The following is a 19,629-nucleotide window of genomic DNA, read 5'->3' on the forward strand; positions in this document are numbered from 1 at the left end:
GTATGCTCACTTTGAATATATAGCTTAGTTAGTGTTCAGGCATTGAATCTTTAATTCCGAACACTTAAAAGAGGAATTTAGATGCATAAAAACACAACATTCAACTCTTTTCACATAGGATAACAAAACCTTCAGGTCTATTTCTACTATTCTAGTCTTGTTTTCATGATAACATGACTACTTAATAAATAACTAGCAAAAGTGTCATTCCTCTACGTTCTTCTCTTAGTACGAAAATGCATATGCCCGTGCTTGTGCGTTGTCTTTGCGGTTTCATCATCACTTCTAGAATATATGTTTTCGTCTTCCATAACATCTTCCCGTTTACTAGCATAAAGCGGATGCTGCGAGATGCTTGCACCTTTAACTCGCTCGGATTTGTGTTTGTCCCTCTTGAAATGATGATGATGATGGTGCTCAGTTTTGTGTTTGTCTCTCTTAACATTATGAGTACCATCTGTGTGATGTCTTGTTTTCTTCTTATGACATTTAACCAAATCAACTACCCGGTGTTTATTAATGTGTTGGAGTTTTCGTTCATTGTCCCAAAAATGGTCTTCCCACCAGTCATAAACGGGATCAAAAAGTCCGGTTTCGTGTAGAAGCCAGATCAGTATAATCACTATAAGTCATAAAAATGAAAAAAATAAGGAAGTTAAATAATTAACAAAAATTCAGAAAGTAAAATTAGAAGTAGCTTAATTACCAGTAGGGAAGACTGCCAAAAACAGACCAAACAACAGCATCCATGTCATACAAATGTGGCGTATGTGACAACTAATCTCGAAGAAACCTGAGCATTTCATTCTGCTTGCATAGAGTAACGTAACAATCAGATCAATAAAACATAAACATTTATGGAGATTAAATAAAACTTAGATTAAATATTTAACCTGCAAGTTTTTCCAGTAATGAAGTCCACCATATACTCCCAAACGGAGTGCCAAAATTCCTCAAAAGCTCCAAAGTAGCCTTGTACACCCTCCTCGCTCTTAGGCGGTTCCCATGGCATCTAAAATAAATAATATGCTAGTGGAATAATATAATATCGTAAAACCATAGATTTTTGTTTGTATAGATTATATACAAATAAAATACCTGTGTTCCATTGTCAAGAACTGTGGCGGTTGTTGTAAACTGGCACTCAGCTCTATCGGTTTCCTGATAGTCCGAATCTTTCAGTATAGCTGCAATGTGATGTTTTTTTATTTGCAATAGATTAACATAATATTTATAAACAAATGTGGTAATATGATGGTATGGGACATACCGTTACACAAATATTTGGCAGCTTGATCAGTTGTTGGCTGCACTCTAAAATATCGGTTTACGACTTCTCTTGGCTTCATAATGAAAAATTGTTCCTGTAGGAAATTATTCAAATTAATTATTTAGTACAAAATTGATGGTTAGTTTAATGTATACCTCCATTTGATTGACACCTCCAGAGCAATCAAACTGCAAAAAATAAACATGTATAATGAAGTCTGTAATTTTAGTTCAATACTTATATTAAGAACATATATTAAATAATATTATTACAGTTAAGCTGTAGGAGGCTTCCACGTCGCCGGTGTTGTTAGTTGTGATTGTGGCAGTCCCAAATTGAGTAAGGGCTTCAAAAGTGGGGACTGTGATGCTTAAAATGTTCCCGGGACTCCTGCAACCAAACAAGATATATGAGTTAGTGCTTAAAATGTAGTATAAAGAAAATAAAAAAAATATGTACCAACCTTTGATACACATATTCTATATCATCAGCACTCAGTTCTATCAAAAGGTTTGAGTTTACAACTTCAGTAACTCCTATGGAAAATGAATGGCTTCTTGCATTCTGCATACAGTTTAATTGGTGATTAAATGTTTATATAGATACATAATGTTAAAAGGAAAGGATTGAAAAATATTGGATCAGCATGATTGGTGGAACAATTGCATCTTTTTCATCAAAACAAGATATTCGGTTTCCTTTCTTAAAAATGACAGCCACATATTATTGTTATTTCTAAATCAAGAGCTTTGTAATCTCCTATATAATGGTTGTATTCCTCTTTATGAATATAATGAAATGAGAAACCAATAATCCTTGTATTCAAATCGAATCATGGTATCAGAGCAGGCTTGCTCATCACATACCGATTGATTTTTTTTTTCAGCCCCAAATCAATAAACCCAAGCCACCATGTCCGGAGACGGCAACGAAGGTTCTGATTTGTCACTTCAAATCAAGAATCTGCTAAGAAACAATCTCAACCAACAGCCTCAAAATCCAAAACTATCCGATAATCTCCAGATTAACCTCAAGCTGAACAACCAGAACTACGGACTATGGACCCGTATGATCCGAGTTGCCATAGGCGGAAGATCCAAAGCCCTGTTGTCACACCTGAATTCAGATCCCCCAAAACTGACAAGTGAAGATTATGAGAAATGGGAACAAGAAGATCTCATAGTATTTTCTTGGCTCATTCAGAATATCGAGCCAATACTCGCAGGCAACCTAACCGAGTATCCTACCGCGAAAATGCTGTGGGATGCTCTGGTGGTCACCTACAGTAGCGGACGAGACAAGTTACAAACTTTCAACCTTCATGTCAAAGCTAACAAAATGACAGACCCCTTGAAGACTTCTGGATTGTGTTACAAGGGGTATGGGGAGAGATCGATAGAATCGATCCAAATCCCATGAAATGCCCTGAAGACATCAAGACCTACGCAAGAATCCGATCAGAACAGAAACTTTTCCAGTTTCTAAATGCCCTCGACCGGAGGTACGAACCCATTAAACGGGAAATACTCCGGTTGGACCCCCTTCCGTCTGTAGAGGCGGCCTATGCCGTGGTTCGTAAAGAAACCGCTCACCAGAACATTCTGGGAGCAACCACCAGCGAATCACAAGGCATAGCGGTCGGTTTAAGTGCCATCGAAACAGAAGGGTTGGGTCTCGTAACTAAAGGTCGCCGATCGGAATCAAGGAAAGCCGGTAAGGACGATAAAACACACCTGAAGTGTGACCACTGCGGAATGACCAGACACACGAAAGAGCAGTGCTTTCGTATCGTCGGCTACCCCGACTGGTGGGCCGATGGCCACAAAAAAGGCACCTTGAACTCCGAACCAGAAAGACGCAAAGCATCTGTTACCGGTACTCAAAAGAAGAACGTCGATACTAGTGGCGACCGGAAAAATCATGGCGATCGGAAAAACACCACCGGATTTGGTGGGATAGCGGCGGCGGCGGTCTCTGATGAAGATGGAGAAGAGGGTTTTTCGATGGATATAGGTACAGGGGGTGAAAGACAAAAAGTCTCAAAACCCCCATCTTATTTGTTTGGAAATTTTAAAACAAACCCCATAGTTTTCAAAAATTGGCAATCTACCTCATTTACTAGCTTTATAAAAGCAAGTTACAAAAATTGCAAAAAGAAACCCATTGTAGGTGGTATGGCAAATATGGCCCACAATAATAATCAGAAATCCGAAGTGTCATGGATATTTGATTGCGGAGCAACCGATACCATGACCTATGATTTATCAGATTTCGCCACCTCAACCAAGCCAACAAAGTCGTGTATAACAGCGGCTAATGGGGAAACGATGATTGTAAAAAACGGGGAACTATTGAAATTTCACCGACACTTAAACTCTCAAATTGTCTTTATGTACCTGCCCTATCACACAAACTCCTGTCAATAAGCCATGTTACAAAGGAGTTAAACTGCTCCGTCCTTATGCAGCCCACTTTTTGTATCTTGCAGGATATCCGAACGGGAGCGATAATTGGGCGTGGCACTGAAAGGCAAGGATTGTATTACGTAGATGAGGTGACTCAAAATGGTGCTGTAATGCTTTCTCATGGGACAATAGAACGAGAGGCATGGTTGTGGCATCGAAGACTCGGGCATCCATCTATGAGTTATTTACATATCTTGTTTCCTAAGTTATTTCCTTCTAATTGTAAGTCATTCTGTGAAACTTGCGTGTTAGCCAAAAGTCATCGTAAAACATTCAAACCTAATAGTACAAGGGTGGACTCACCTTTTTCATTAATCCACTCAGATGTATGGGGCCCTGCTCCAATTCTTGGGGGTCAGGACTTTCGTTTTTTTGTTATATTCGTGGATGATTGCACTCGAATGACATGGGTGTATTTGTTAAAACATAAATCAGAAGTCCTTGATAAATTCATCACTTTCTACACCATGATCCAAACTCAATTTCGTAAAAACATTCAGGTTTTTAGATCTGACAATGGGGGAGAATTTGTTAACTCTAAGATGAAAGGTTTTTTCCAAAACAAAGGAATAATTCACCAAACTACCTGTCCCCATAGTCCAGAACAAAATGGTGTAGCTGAACGGAAAAACCGTATTCTACTAGAGATAACTCGAGCCCTTCTAATAGAATCCCAGGTTCCAAAGTCTTTTTGGCCAGAAGCGCTTGCTACGGCTGCGTATCTCATTAATCGGCTTCCCACTCATATTCTAAAATCAAAAACCCCATTACAAGTTCTCACTGAACACACCAACCCCCCCCCCCCTCTGTTCTCACTCTTGAACCACGAATCTTTGGATGCACCGTCTTTGCTCACATTCCCAAACCACACAGAGATAAACTCGGTCCATGTGCTGAAAAATGTGTCTTCGTTGGATATGGAATAAATCAGAAAGGATACCGATGTTACAACCCAAAAACCCGTCACATGTTCACAACAATGAACTGTGATTTCCTTGAAACTGAATACTACTATGCCTCCCAACACAGTAGTCCGGGGGGGATGGAGGATCTTGACACACTGAGTTGGTTAAAGTATGTTACATATACCCCAGTTGAGTCACAATCTGAAGATCCAAACGTCAGTGCCACCCCAACTGCTCCCAACCTGATATCCGAGGTAAGTAATACTTGTTATCCGCCTATACCTAATTTGGTTGAAACTGACACATCAAGGCAAGATGAGAATGTACAGGAACAAGAGATGGGTACTACACAAGAAGACCATGAAAACAATGAAAATGTGCAGGAAAACTCACAGGACAATTCTCCTCCATAAGAGGAAACAACAGAAACGTATGTACTGCCGCCAAGAGCAAATCGGGGAGTCCCACCAAAGAGATACTCCCCAGAAAAGAAGTCTAGAGGGAGTAGATATCCGATGGCTAACATAGCCAAAGGAAAACTATCCGATGAGGCCAAAGCTTTTGCTGCATCAATATGCTTTGATGAGATCCCTACGAATACAGAACAAGCTTTAAAGTCAAGACATTGGAAAGATGCAATGGAGGAAGAAATGAAAGCTCTTGAAAAAAACAAAACATGGGAGAAATGTGTTCTTCCACCCGGAACTAAAACTGTCGGTTGTCGTTGGGTGTTTACAATTAAATACAAGCCTGATGGAAAGATTGAAAGATACAAAGCAAGACTGGTAGCTAAAGGCTATACACAAACATACGGAGTTGATTACTCTGAAACTTTTTCCCCAGTTGCAAAGATCAATATAGTCAGGGTTCTTTGTTCCATAGCAGCAAATAAAGAATGGCCCTTATATCAGTTTGATGTAAAAAATGCGTTTTTACACGGGGAACTAAAAGAAGAAGTTTATATGGAAGCTCCCCACGGATTCATAAAGGATTTCAGGAAAGGAGAAGTGTGTCTTCTAAAAAAATCACTCTACGGTTTGAAGCAATCACCTAGAGCATGGTTTGGTAAATTCACGCTAGCCATGAAAAGTTATGGGTTCACACAGAGTAACTCAGATCATACATTGTTTTTCAAAAGAAGAGGCAACCTCACAACTTGTCTAATAATCTATGTTGACGATATGATTATTACAGGGGATGATAATGAAGAAATGTCTAAACTAAAAGAAAACTTGTTCACAGAATTTGAGATGAAAGACCTAGGGAGACTCAAATATTTCCTTGGGATTGAAGTTCTGAGATCAAAACATGGAATCTTCATGTACCAGAAAAAGTATGTTCTTGATCTATTAGCTGAAACTGGCATGGTTGATTACAAACCGACAAGCACTCCGATGATTCCAAACCAAAAATTATTCATGGAAGAAAAAGCATGTCTAACCGACAAAGGAAGATACCAACGACTTGTGGGGAAACTAATTTATCTATCCCACACCCGACCTGATATAGCGTATGCTGTGGGAGCAGTCAGTCAATTTATGCATCAACCCCAGGAAGCTCACATGGAAGCAGTCTTAAGAATTATAAGGTATCTCAAGGGGACAGCAGGGCACGGGATCTTGTTCAAACCAAATGGAGATCTAGAAACTCAAATATACACTGATGCAGATTGGGCAAGAGATAGAAGTGACCGCAGATCCACGGCTGGCTATTTCACCATGGTTGGTGGGAATCTCGTTACGTGGAGAAGCAAGAAACAAAAGGTGGTTGCCCTTTCAAGTGCAGAAGCTGAATTTCGAGGAATCGCAAGAGGGCTAACTGAGGTCCTTTGGGTCCGAAGGCTCCTGACAGAGATAGGATATCCTCCACAAGGAACGAGCAAAATTTGGAGCGATAATAAAGCAGCCATTCAGATTTCAGAAAACCCGGTACAACATGATCGAACAAAACATATAGAAGTAGATCGACATTTCATTAAAGAAAAATTGGAAGCACAAATCATTTCACTTCCGTTTGTCCGATCGGGAGACCAACTTGCTAATATCTTAACAAAGGCTGTTAATGAAAAAAAACTACACCACTGTTTGAGCAAGTTGAACTTCGGAAATCCTACCGTTCAACTTGAGGGGGAGTGTTAAAAGGAAAGGATTGAAAAATATTGGATCAGCATGATTGGTGGAACAATTGCATCTTTTTCATCAAAACAAGATATTCGGTTTCCTTTCTTAAAAATGACAGCCACATATTATTGTTATTTCTAAATCAAGAGCTTTGTAATCTCCTATATAATGGTTGTATTCCTCTTTATGAATATAATGAAATGAGAAACCAATAATCCTTGTATTCAAATCGAATCACATAACATATTCAGAATCTAAGAAGCCTAACTGGATGTTCATTTATCCTTTCAAATCTTCCTAGCACATCATAAAGAGGGAGCTGATTTCTACGGATCCTATCCTGATCCGCCTGTAACATTCAAGTTTTAAAATGAGCAGATTAAGACAATAATAATATCAACAAATATGAATGGATGTGATATGTATTTACTCACATCCCAATAGTTCCATAATTGATTATGCAGACAACTCATAAATGGTATATTGCAGAAATTTGGCTGGCTTCTAAAAGCTTCAAAGCTTGTACCGATTTTATCGCATTCGAGCCCATCTAACGAGAACCTCATTCGTTCAAGTAGCATCCACCTAGAAAAGTCCCTTCCCAAATCTTGTGGCTGACCTTGACCACCCTTCATAAGTATTAAAATAAATAAATAAATATGTGTAAGCTAAGAACTTATAATTTAAAGATTGCAAGATAAGGGTAGGGTTCCAGTTCCACAGAAAACTACAAAGTTACGAGAAAACTACTACCCACCAATAATTTTTTAGAACTTTTTTCATTTCTTTTATTTACAAGGTAGCGAATGTAAAAAAGCTAATTTTTTTTTTAAATATATAGATCACGAAGTTACATATATGTAACTCACGAAGTTACATTTATGTAACTTGTATACAAGGTACTTATATGTAGCGTACAAGTTACATATATATAACTTTTTGAGCTTCATATTTAAAAAAAAAGTTAGTTTTTTTTATCGTTTTTACATGTCTAACCTTATATAAAAAGAAATGGAAATTAATGTTTTTTTTAGTTTCATTGGTTACTGATTAGTAATAGTTTTATCGGTTTTCTCATAACTTGTTAGTTTTCTCATGAGCTCTTTCCTGCAAGATAATTATGACACAAAAATACCTGTCTTGGTGTAACAAGAAAGAAATTTTCAAAAGAAGGAACACTGTTATATCCAGCATAATCCCCAATAAGATTCACTCGTAGAAAGTTATCAAGTGACGAGGCAGTTCGATTATTAGGCCCGATAATGACTTCCTGGTGCAATAGAACCATAGAAAGAAAAAGACAACATAAGTTTTTTCAACAGTTTTATTCAATAATTTTGGTTATGTTTTAGTTGATAAGACTTTTAGAATGACTTACAGAAGTTTTCAGTCCTGCCTTGACATTAATATGAATGTTGAACCCAATCGTGTGCTGGCCAATAGCGAACACGTGGAACCTAGAAACGTTAAACAATTTTAGAATAATATGCAATCCTTTGTGCATAAAGTATTCTTACAAGTAACAGACATTCATATAGTGTCAAGTTACATTAGTAGCTTACATTCACAACATAAAATGTTAAGAAAAAAAATAATAATTATAACCTGCATAGCATATAGCATGATTGAAAGAATGGCAAAGTCCATACCAATCACCTGGAAACCGGAGGCAGTGGGCGGTGTTCCTTTTCCCTTTCGATAACTTAGTAACTGATTTCAACAACAATTCAATATATATCATGAAGTAAAAAAAAAAAGAATGTTTAAATACTTAAATGCATTATAGAATATTTAACAGATTTCACAGAGCTTACAAAATTTTCCACACGATGAAGCTATCCGACGCCAGTCCCCACAAGGACAACAAATTGGCTATGCCAAGAGCATTTATAGGATAAAAAGGTTAACGAAAATTTGATAATATGGAATCTGTAAATCTTTTATGATAAAGCATGCTATAAATACATGATCAGAATATACGAAAAAAAATGCTACAATGAGGCTGTATCCCTTGAAATAATACCTGAGTATTCGCGATTACATTTCCTTTCTCGTTCGCAAACTATGAAGAACAGTAGTGAAGAAATAATAAGTAGGTGAATATGCCAAAGAAAGTAGTTGCTCTTAGAATTGCACCTCTTCAAAGCTTCTATTGGTTTCATTTAGCTTTAATATTCCAACTAATTTCGGATAAAAAGATTATTGTTCATGGTTTCCAAAAAAACAAAAACAAAAACATTATGTTCTTATGCATCTTTTCAAGATGAAGTCACTTTTAATTTGAAGTTTTGCAGATCAGATAAACAATATATATACTAGAAGAATGTTGATTCTTGCCTCGCGCAATTGCCAACAACATTTGGACCAGCATGAGACTCACACTTGCGTGTTTGAACATGCCACTCTTCAGGCTTATAAGGAACATCCTGAACATATATATATATATATATATACACCAAAGCAAGCATCAGAAAACAATTTAACACCTTTGTTTGACAAAAAAAGATTCATGTTAAAGTTCTAACAAAGGTGTTTAACTGTTTGTTTGAACCAATTAACATATGAGTACTAAAAGAATCTTAGAGTAGTAAAGGGCCATGCTATAGCTATTAGCTACACCACTCTCATCTGATTCACATCATTAAACAGCCGTTCACAAAAACCTTGGAAGGTCGTTTTGACCAAAAAATCAAACTTTGAAAATTGCTGGTCAGAACGGCTATTTGAATAACATCTTACGGGACTTTCTGACCATTGGAGGTCAAACTTTGAAAATTATTAGTCATATCGTTTGGCCAATATTAGGACAAACGATCAAACTTTGAAATAGCTGTTGAGCAATATCTGACCATTGGAGGTCAAATTTTGAAGATTATTGGTCAGGTCGTTTGGCCAATATTAGGGCAGTCGTTCTGATCATAAACGGTCAAACTTTGGTCAAAACGTTCGTTCAATCTCTATCCGGACGGCTGTTTGAAACGGTGTGGGATTAGATCATCTGACACTAATCCAGCATCGCTCAAAAAATTTTTCAAAGTATGACCTCCTATGGTTAGAATGGCCGTCTAGATGTGTAAACAGCAGTTTTGACCAATATTTTTCAAAATTTGACCTTTTCTTTAATCAAAACGGCCGCCTATTAATGTTAAATCATATGGAGTGTAGCTATAGCATGACCCTCATTAAGACCAAAAGCCCTAGAATTATTAAACTTTATCGATTATGCAAGCATACTGAAAGAAGTTGCAAGATGCATACTCTAATATATGTCAATGAATACAGGGCGTACGCTGCGGATTTGCTAACAGTAATCACGGGTGGATTCCGGAGCTTTTTTATATTATCACCCGATTTCTCCTCAACTTCATCCTTTTCGCCACAATCGACGATTCTTTACCACTCTAAAACGAATAAACAAAAATAACATTCTTAAGTTTTTATCAACATAATCACGTAGATCAATTCAAGAACTGAACATACTGCGTCACTAGGAACCGCCATATCGATGACAATTTTGGTAGAGCAGTTTAGCGGAGAGTTGGAAGAGTGTCTTTCGCATTTTTCGAGCTTCGATTTGGAGAGGATTTGAACGGATGTGATGATGGTGAGATTAGAGAGGATGAAGGAGATGAATAAGACTAGTTTCATTTGTTTTTGTGTCTAAGGTTTGAGAGGAAGATGATGATGATAAAACATGTGGATGATTAATATGTGGCGGGAAATAACTGCTAGTGGTTTTTGAATATAAGAACTGAGTATGTTATATGATGGTTTTTAGAACTATTAAAATAGTTCTATCATGTACTGTAAAATTAATTAAAAAAATCCGTGACAACTACTACAAAATAATAAACAAAGCAATAGTGAATAATAATAATAATAATAATAATAATAATAATAAGCAAAGTACGCATGTGAAGGTGTTTCATTAGGTGTAATATGAATATATAGTTTTGTATCAATTTTGAATTTTGACATGTGAACGTCTAAAGTACAAAACTAATAGCGTATCAATTACATTATTTATTTATCTTGCTGTTCTAATAAATTAAAATAAATATGCACACTTATCATGTTTTGGTTAATTCTCACAATTTTTTCCCTCTAAAACTAATATACACTAATATATGTAATAAATTAATAATTATTCACTTTTCTTTTACACTATATTTATATAATATCTATATATTTTTATAAATATAAATATTAACATATTATTTTACTATATATTTCAAAATATCTGGTGAATTCCAAAAAATCAACAACAAATCATGTTTCTCATATGAAAATTGTTTTGGGTTTTTTGTGAAAGTTAAATTTGATTTTATGGGTCAAAAGTTGGTAAATAGAGGTGTTTGGTACAGGTTAACTACATTCAGGTCAAAATTTGTTACGGGTTAAAAATGAAAATTTTGAGTATTTTTAAAAGTTTGAGAATGCAAAATAGATTTATCGTCAAATTTGTTATGGGTTCAAAGTGTTGACTTTAAAATATCAAATTATGAAAGTTAGAATTTTAAACATGACTCGGGTTTCAAGTTTATTTTTAAGGGCATTTTTTGAAATAATCAAAGTTCGGGATTTGGCAAATTGACTATTTTCCATCAACTATTAAAATTTAAGAAAAGATTGGGAGTACTTTCGATATGCCACCCCCATACCTATTAATGCTTCTAACTTTTATCAAATTTGAAATATTTATGTCAACATTAATTTTTCCTTCAATGGTGATCAAAACGTTGTATGGGAAGCATGTCATGCAAAACTATGCTCAAATGAAACAAAATATTCACAAAAATGAATGGGTTAACATGTTATTTTTTATGTTGTCATTATGACAAAGTCGAGAAGCCATCTGAAAGTTATCAAAATCTTTTTTATGGTGTAGCTCAGAAAAAAATAGTTCTTGAAGAGCATCTATTGCTACAATTTAATACCCCACTTTCCTTTGATGGGTAGTAAATTGATAAATATATCAATAAAGGGTAACGCCTCTTTTGTATTTAGGCTAGTGGTTGGAACTACTATCGTATGAGAAGTCTTATTTTCGAAATTGGTTCATAACCAAAATTCTTTCAATTATACATATATGACATCGAGAATGAATTTTTCAATAGAAAGAAGCATTCTCAGGTACGATTTTGCACGGGCATATTTTTAATTAAGTTCAAAAAAATCATTTTGTGATATAAATAAAATCAATTATGTACACATTGTATAGATACAAGCATAGATGTAATATATTTTTGTTCATATACGCTATGTAATTATTTGTTTTACTTATAGTTTTATAATTTGAATTATCCCGTGTGTGACACGGGCTCTAAAACTAGTTTATTTATATAAGAGCATCTCCAATGAGGTCTCACGTATAACACATCTGCCCTAAATATTGGCATTAATTGTTCCTACTGCATAGTTCTCTTCCATTCCCTCCACCCCTTCTCATGATATCCAATTCTTCATTTGTGGATGTTCGTCTACATAGGTGTCTTCATTGATCCCTTTCTCCCTTACGACGATCAAAATGTCTTGCTTGTATAGGCATCAAAAGTAACTAAAACACTATTATCGTTTTCCCATATTTCGTATACAAAATGTTGCACCATGTCTACAAAATGAAAAATTCAAAAGAAACATGATAAAAACGACAATTTATGAAAGATAAATGTCTACGAATATTGAGTCGTGCCATCCTTTGGAGCCCAACTACACCACCATATTACAAGTTTTATTTCTTCCCTATTACTCAACTTTCACTTATCCTTTTCATGTTAAAACGACTTAATGGGTGTACATGATACGCTCTCTACACTCCGGTTCGGTTTCACACATAGTCAACTCTTCTATTCGGTTTAAAATGGCCATGTATAATATGCGATTATGGGTAGTGTTATTGGAGCAACATCATAACATCAATGCGGTAACAGTTTTCTTCGGTTTCAACTCAGTCTCAAGAGCTTGTTTCTTAACACTTTTTAGAATTTGTATATGATGGTTTAATAGTCTGAACTTGTTTGTCATAATTTATGCACAAATTCAAGTGAATAGGCATATGTGATCACATACTAGGAAGATCAATTCATGTTTTGCGACTTTGTAACTCAAATTGAGTCATTTGAAGCAATATCGCTACCCCCAACAATAATGCTCGATAGATGGTACCTGCAAAATCTTCTTCCTTCGCATCTAGAAGAGAGAAACCGTGCAAATCGGATAATGTCCAATATCTAATGCACGATGTACAACTTGTAAAGCATGAACCAAACCAAACCAAACCAAACCAAACCAAAGGAAACACAACATAAAGTACCAACATTTTTATGATTTCTAAAAGAGGTTCGTAACCTTATAACACAAAATACTTCAAAACACATCCTGATTTGACACAACTTTCTAAACTTTTGCATTATGCACCAAACCATTTGGATTACTTACTTTCTTACTAGAATAACTTCTAAATGGTTTATCTCATCAACTTCATTTAGATTATCAGACGCTTCAAAGTCACTAACGACGGGGGACCACGGTGGGGACGATCTTCCACCATTTCATAGTGAACCACAAAGTTGTCCTGCAATCAAAAAATCAAAGTTAATATCTTCATACCATTTTTTTATAAAAATAATTGGTCATTAAGATGCTGCTACCTTTCGAATAGTTTCCCAGGTGTTGGGGTCAAAACAGAAATAACAACCTCGCTCATAAGTGCTTGTTTTGACCAGCAGTTCCATGTTTGGAGTCCTTGAAAACCATAGGCGCACTTCTCTATGGTAGAACCATCCTCTGTTGTGCCTGCAACATAATGTCAAAATAACATTTAAAAAGAACAAAAAGATAACAAATATCAAAATTTTGAAATACTGTAAGAAAATCTATATGCATACAATTCATTAGCTGCAAACAACTGAGCCTCATCCTTTGGCATGCTATAGAATATATAAAACAAAGTCTCGGTATTAAATCTTGAAAAGTTATCTTGCTGCAATATACAAAAACGTAAAATCAGTCCCAATAATCTTGAAAAGTTAGCAGAGAGAGGCTCACATTTAAAGGTGCCGGCGGTTTTGTATTGAAACACTCGGGAATGGAATAATGAGGATCGCCTTTTGCAGATTCGTCAGACCATGGAGATGAAAACTTCTTGTAAAGATTATCGGTTGAATTCAAGTTTAGACCGAGTGTCATCAGGTCAATGCCCAAAGCAAGTGGGGTTAAATCAGGATTATTCATCCTGATGACATTCAATAAGCCTAGCAATCCAAATCGGTCTGCAGCAGATTGAGTTGACTGGGTTGGCTTCACATCCTGGTCTCTAAACGGGTTAACTAGTCGTATCTGTGACTGTTTTTGAAAGTGTTGATACTGTTGCATGAGGTGATCGTAGGACCCGCCACCTGACACTGTGTTTGATAAGTTTACAGGCCTTGATCCAGTAGCTAGCATCCCCGAGTTTCTTGCCTACAAGAAATATTATTTTCAGGCAATAACGAAATTAAAACTATTTAAAAGAAGATTGTAATGGTAGTATAGAGTACAGACCACCTCAGAACCATGAAAATGGAGATCTTGAGTGTTTGCAGGAATGTAGGACCCACCACCATTGATTGGAGCATGCTGTTGCTGTTGATGTGATGAATATGCACCCCCCAAATTGAAAATACTTGATCTTCCAACCTGAGAAACAAGAACAAAGTAATGTCGGTTAATTAATTTATGAGAAACTTGATGCAGATTAAGTTTTTATACTGTGGGGCCTACTGGCAAATGTTGCTGAGACTGCATCATAGACACTGAGTTGTCACGAAGCTGTTCCTTCTGGTGCATATTAACTGGAAACTCATTACCACCTGTAAAAACGATAAATACAAAGATAAACTTTAAATTAAATGATTTGAAATCAAAATCACTACCCTGTAAGTAAATATATAACAGAATGTCAGTAACGAGTAATCTAATAAAGTATAAATTTGATCATATTTGACACTTTATTCTTCATAGATTTTCTTAACCGCTCATTTGAAAGATATTTGATCCTAGTCCTAATCCTGATACACAAACCTAATAAGATTTCGTAATCCCTTTTACGAATAGATCGGATCGATTCGGGTTATTTTTAATCTCAAAAGGGTCAATTCTTCAAAGGAAATATAAAATAAAATCTTCTTTTCAGGAAAGATGAGATCAAATAATGGAAATGTAAGATAAATGCTACATACTGTAATCAAATGAAACAGAGTCCAATTTTCTATCTATTAATGGTAATTCACAATAATAAACATACCTCCCATGTTTTCCAAATGATACAGATAACAATATTACTTTGAAACCGATAGATTGGTTGAAAGACAATCAAAACGGCCACAAAGAAATTAGGACTTTTATAGATCCTTCCACGAAGAAAGAAAAATTAGGGATTTAATATTTTCCTCCACACAAACCTTCAGGTCACCTCAATCTTCATTTCCAAGCTCCAGAAGTTGAATTATACACACGAAAATGTAATAAAAGATTCTTGGATTATAAATTTCCCCAAATGGAGTTTAAGATGAGAAGGTGAAGTGAGTGTATACACAAAGGGGGAAAAATATGAGAGGATCAAAACTATTAAGTTTCTTAAAGGATCACCGGATCGATGCAGTTGGTAGCTTTTGGGGCTTTCTCTCAGCTTGCGACACGTGAACCGTTTGTCTTTCGGTACACTTTGGTGCTTTCTGTCATCTTGAAACACGTGACTGCCAGATCATCAAATTGACCAAGAAGCCACTATCCTTTATCTTTATAATAGTTATCTTAAACTAACCGAGTTTTTTCACTTAATGTATTAATAGAGAATTGGTGAAAAGGAAGAATATACCAGTGTGTATTTTCATACATTTACCAATTTGTAATACCCTTCTTATTACCTAACCCATATTGCACATATACAATGACACCATTCAAGCACAGCAACATAACCAATATTCGCCTACTTGATAATCTAAGTGTTTTGCTTCTATCATTTAAACTAATACTACAAAACCATCTTACTGCCAATATTATTATCTCCTGAAACCATAACTCAGAATGTGCAATTATAACTCGAAAGTAAGTAACTAAAGTCAATTGGTCAAGGTAGAGAAGATGACTGGTGTACCTTTATATCCAGGTAAAGCTGGAAAATCTTCATTTTGGATGCTAAATTCTTGGCTTTGTTGCATAAAACTAACATTTTGCCGACGTGCTAAACCCCCTGCATATTAATAAGATAAAAATATTGCTCTGCTTTACTCAATAAAAGGGAATTAAACAGAAAGATGATGCGGGTATTGTATAGTTCAGAAGCTATAATACCTAGTTGTCTTTGAGTACCACCAGCAGAGCTAAGATGACCACTTAATTGAGGAAAATCATTCATGTCAAATGAATGGTCACGATTCAGCTCAGATAATAAAGCCATTGAATTTAAATGATTATTTCCAGCTTGAAATTGATTCTGTGAAAGTGGCCCTCCACCACCAGAGTAGGAATTTCCTAGTAGTGATACCATCTGGGGTGCTAAAGTTCCAGGTGTCAATCAAAGAGCACACCAAGTTACTAACCAATAAACACAGAATAAAAAAAAATACATAAAATAAGGGTTAGATGTTACCAGTTAGATTTAATCGAGAAGCAACACCGGGCATATTAAGTCCACCCGAGCTTAAACTCCTTCCAATGTTTCCACCATTAACAAGGTTACCCATTGCCATTGAGCTTATAATTTGTTCTCTGTTGCCAATACTTTGACCTAGACCCGACCCTGAAATTTTACTTTTCAACAAATGAGGAATAAAACAAATATTAAAACCTTATATAAACCGATACAGCGCCATACCTCCGTTATTTGAAATTCCTGAAAGTCCAAGTGAGCTGGCACCAGATTGCTTTACCCAAAAAAGCACACAAGAAAACAGTGTGTGCATCAAAGTTAGAGCAATCATGTAAGTAATAAACTGACAACTGTGTTTCATGACAGAATACCAGAGAAAGTGCAGCAGGAAGATTATTTACTGCATATCGTCCGTTAGAAATACTTCCTGCAGTTGGTTGTACACCATTCAAATGACCATTTAATCCCGAATTCCTTGATGTGTATGCACCGGACATGCTGGGAATGATGTAGCTGCCATTTATGCTTCGCAACCCTAGAACGTCTTTTACAAAGCGAGTGTAAACTGTAAAGAAATCAAGAATTGAAAGGTAGAATTGGAAAACTTGAGCAATACCTATTGCGTCATTGTGGTTCATATCAGCAGCAGAAGAACCTAACTGAGAAGTAAATGCTGAAGTAAAAGCTCTTCCAGTGGCATCTGGAAAAGTTGTTGTTGAGCCATTCACACCTGACTGAAAACAAAAAACAATACAAATTATTAAATATATAAATAAGCGTTAATGAAAAATCATTATAATGAATATAAGAATGGAAAACAGAAAATACATTTAGTATTCCGGACATTGTAGAAGAAAGCCAAGACAAATGGCCTCAAAGCATTCTTCTCTAGTTTTGTTTGTTTAGGTATTAATTCTGCAGCAGCCCAATCACTGAGATAGATATATATAGGGTGGGGATCATTACAGAACACGCAATTGATGCGCTAACTAAAGGAACAAATCTAAATCTTTTTATCTTTTTTATCAACATTTCATGTTTCTAAAATTTTGTGCTTCTTACATACACATGTGTATGTATGTTCCGTACATAAAAACCCATCAAACTAATTTTTTTATATGTGCTGTAATTATGTACCATGTACCTACACATGTAGTTTATATACATAATTGAACACTCAAACTAATATGTTCAAACATTTTCTGAATTCTAGGAGAGTGAGAAACAATAACCATTAAATTTTTACCATTTTCCTTTATTTTAAAGTTTTTTAAGATTGAAAAAATGAATAATTTATTTTTAAAATTTTCATTCTTGCTATAATTTGTGTTTCACCTAGTTCTCTCCTGTATCGAATCAATTACTTAACATTCTACTAAATATACACATTATTATTCTAAAAACATTCATATTGGTAAACAAAATTAAGTATGCAACTTAGAATTCTCTAAAGCACTCAATGAAATATATATATAAAATAACCGAAATTGCCCGATGACAACATGAGGCTTTTAAGAGAGAATATCAAATTAAGATCTGGTCCCAGAAATAAGATGTTTTTAATTTATTAACCAAGACATGTATATATAACCAGATATCAAGGTAATTAGCATTCAGATTACAAGTGCGCACAGCTGCTGAATTGTAGAAATTCAATTGGTCATAATAACACAACAAAATCACAAAACAAGATGCGAATCAAGAAAATATGCAGCAAAGTATAATACCCAATTTAGAGGCATGTGAGGATTGCTAGATGGTTTATTGTTACAATGTCTTGCGTGTTTCTCCATCATGATTTAAATGATACACGCAACGAGTCCAGAAACATTCAATGATCAAATATTTATGATCTTTATTATCCTAAATATAAAACTTGCCAAACAAATAAAAAGATATGTTAATAACTCCTCCGCGCGCAATAAATGTTTTTCCCGAGCTTTATAGCATACCTTAAACTAACATTTGGTCACCGAAACCACGATATTAACTTATTTGGAGGCGTATATTTTTAAAAATAGTCGGCCATATACAAATAAACTCCATGACTAAAGCATCTAATAAACTTGCATTGACCAAAATGTCTGTTGTAAACATTAAAACTATTTAGCATCTATAATCGGAATCTGAACACTGAAATTGCTAAGGGACTGCACCTTTCACTTTAACCTTTACCGAATAGTGAAGCTTAGACAACGATTCGCAAGCATGTTATAGTCCTATCACATGAACATCATCATCCCACTACTTACAGCTTAATGAAACTGTCAGAACTTCAAAAGGCACGTTCAAAACACATATATTTATCTATGCTAGAAGTAGTAGCGAAATACATATAAGAGAACATTGAAAATAAAAACCGAGTAATCGACAGCTTCTTAAAATCATTATAATACCGCATTGCAAACCATAAACTCACATAAACAGCCTTTTGTAAACTGTATGATGTAACCGATCAACACGCGATTACAAATTTAAACCAGCATTATTCATTTTTCTAAAGTCAAATAAACCACAACTTTTTTGTCATTTTTCTTTTTGTATTAATCACTAAAAAAATGCATAAAAAATAAATAAATAAAATTTAAAAAAAAATCTGATCTACGTCTACTGAAACTAACTGAAAAATCAAAAGTTAACATTCCACATTTCACCTATCTAACACAGATTAAGCAATTAAACCTAACAATCAACAAATTATGCAATTATCCGAAGATCAAATTGACAAACACGTAGCCCTAGATACAACCTGATTGATTCGTAGTTGAATTGAAGCAAAATTGACGATCGAATTGATCGTTAGGTAGAACCGATTCGATTCGATTAGATATTAAAAAGAAGAAATTATAATTATTATTATTATACCGTGTGCGATTGAATTTGATCGGTAGATACGCAGTCACGATCGTCTTCTTCGTCGTTGTTGTTAAGTGGTGAGAGTGGTGTGGGGTTTTATACGTGGTTTCGATCGTCGGTATGACTACAAAGATCTCCTCCTTTGCGGTCGGATTGGTCGGGTCGGGTCGGGTCGGGTTGGGTGAGAGTGAGTTTAGGTTGGAGAGGACCGGCTTAACATGAATATTGTTTTGATTCGGGTTAAATTGGTTAGAGTGAAGTTTATTCCGAGTTGAAATGAATCTATACAATTAAATAAATAAAGCTTACCTCTGGCCACGTGTCATTCATTTAGCCCACCCTCACTCATCCATTCCCGCCTATGTCCACAATCCATTTAGAA

General features: G+C 35.4%; 1 non-coding gene and 2 pseudogenes across 2 annotated transcripts; 1 reads left to right on the forward strand and 2 right to left on the reverse strand.

Annotated features, from left to right (window-relative positions):
- Positions 1-212: 212 nt before the first annotated feature.
- On the reverse strand, positions 213-10,408 carry LOC143602286 (protein HAPLESS 2-like; annotated as a pseudogene).
- A 2,675-nt stretch (positions 10,409-13,083) lies between these two features.
- Positions 13,084-17,408, reverse strand: LOC143602291 (putative NOT transcription complex subunit VIP2; annotated as a pseudogene). The gene is made up of 13 exons (XR_013147807.1): positions 17,220-17,408; positions 17,008-17,125; positions 16,763-16,935; positions 16,617-16,665; positions 16,392-16,541; positions 16,094-16,297; positions 15,897-15,992; positions 14,522-14,610; positions 14,303-14,437; positions 13,808-14,221; positions 13,648-13,742; positions 13,411-13,555; positions 13,084-13,334 (listed from the first exon to the last, which is right to left on the reverse strand). The product of XR_013147807.1 is annotated as a putative NOT transcription complex subunit VIP2 (transcript).
- LOC143602293 (small nucleolar RNA snoR35) lies at positions 17,017-17,097 on the forward strand. The gene has a single exon (XR_013147808.1). It is a non-coding gene; the product is annotated as a small nucleolar RNA snoR35 (small nucleolar RNA).
- Positions 17,409-19,629: the final 2,221 nt, after the last annotated feature.

This window comes from Bidens hawaiensis, unplaced genomic scaffold (genome assembly GCF_021521415.1).
Source record: "Bidens hawaiensis isolate Kalapana, Puna unplaced genomic scaffold, B.hawaiensis_p1.1 tig00058284_1, whole genome shotgun sequence".
Lineage (NCBI taxonomy): Eukaryota > Viridiplantae > Streptophyta > Magnoliopsida > Asterales > Asteraceae > Bidens > Bidens hawaiensis.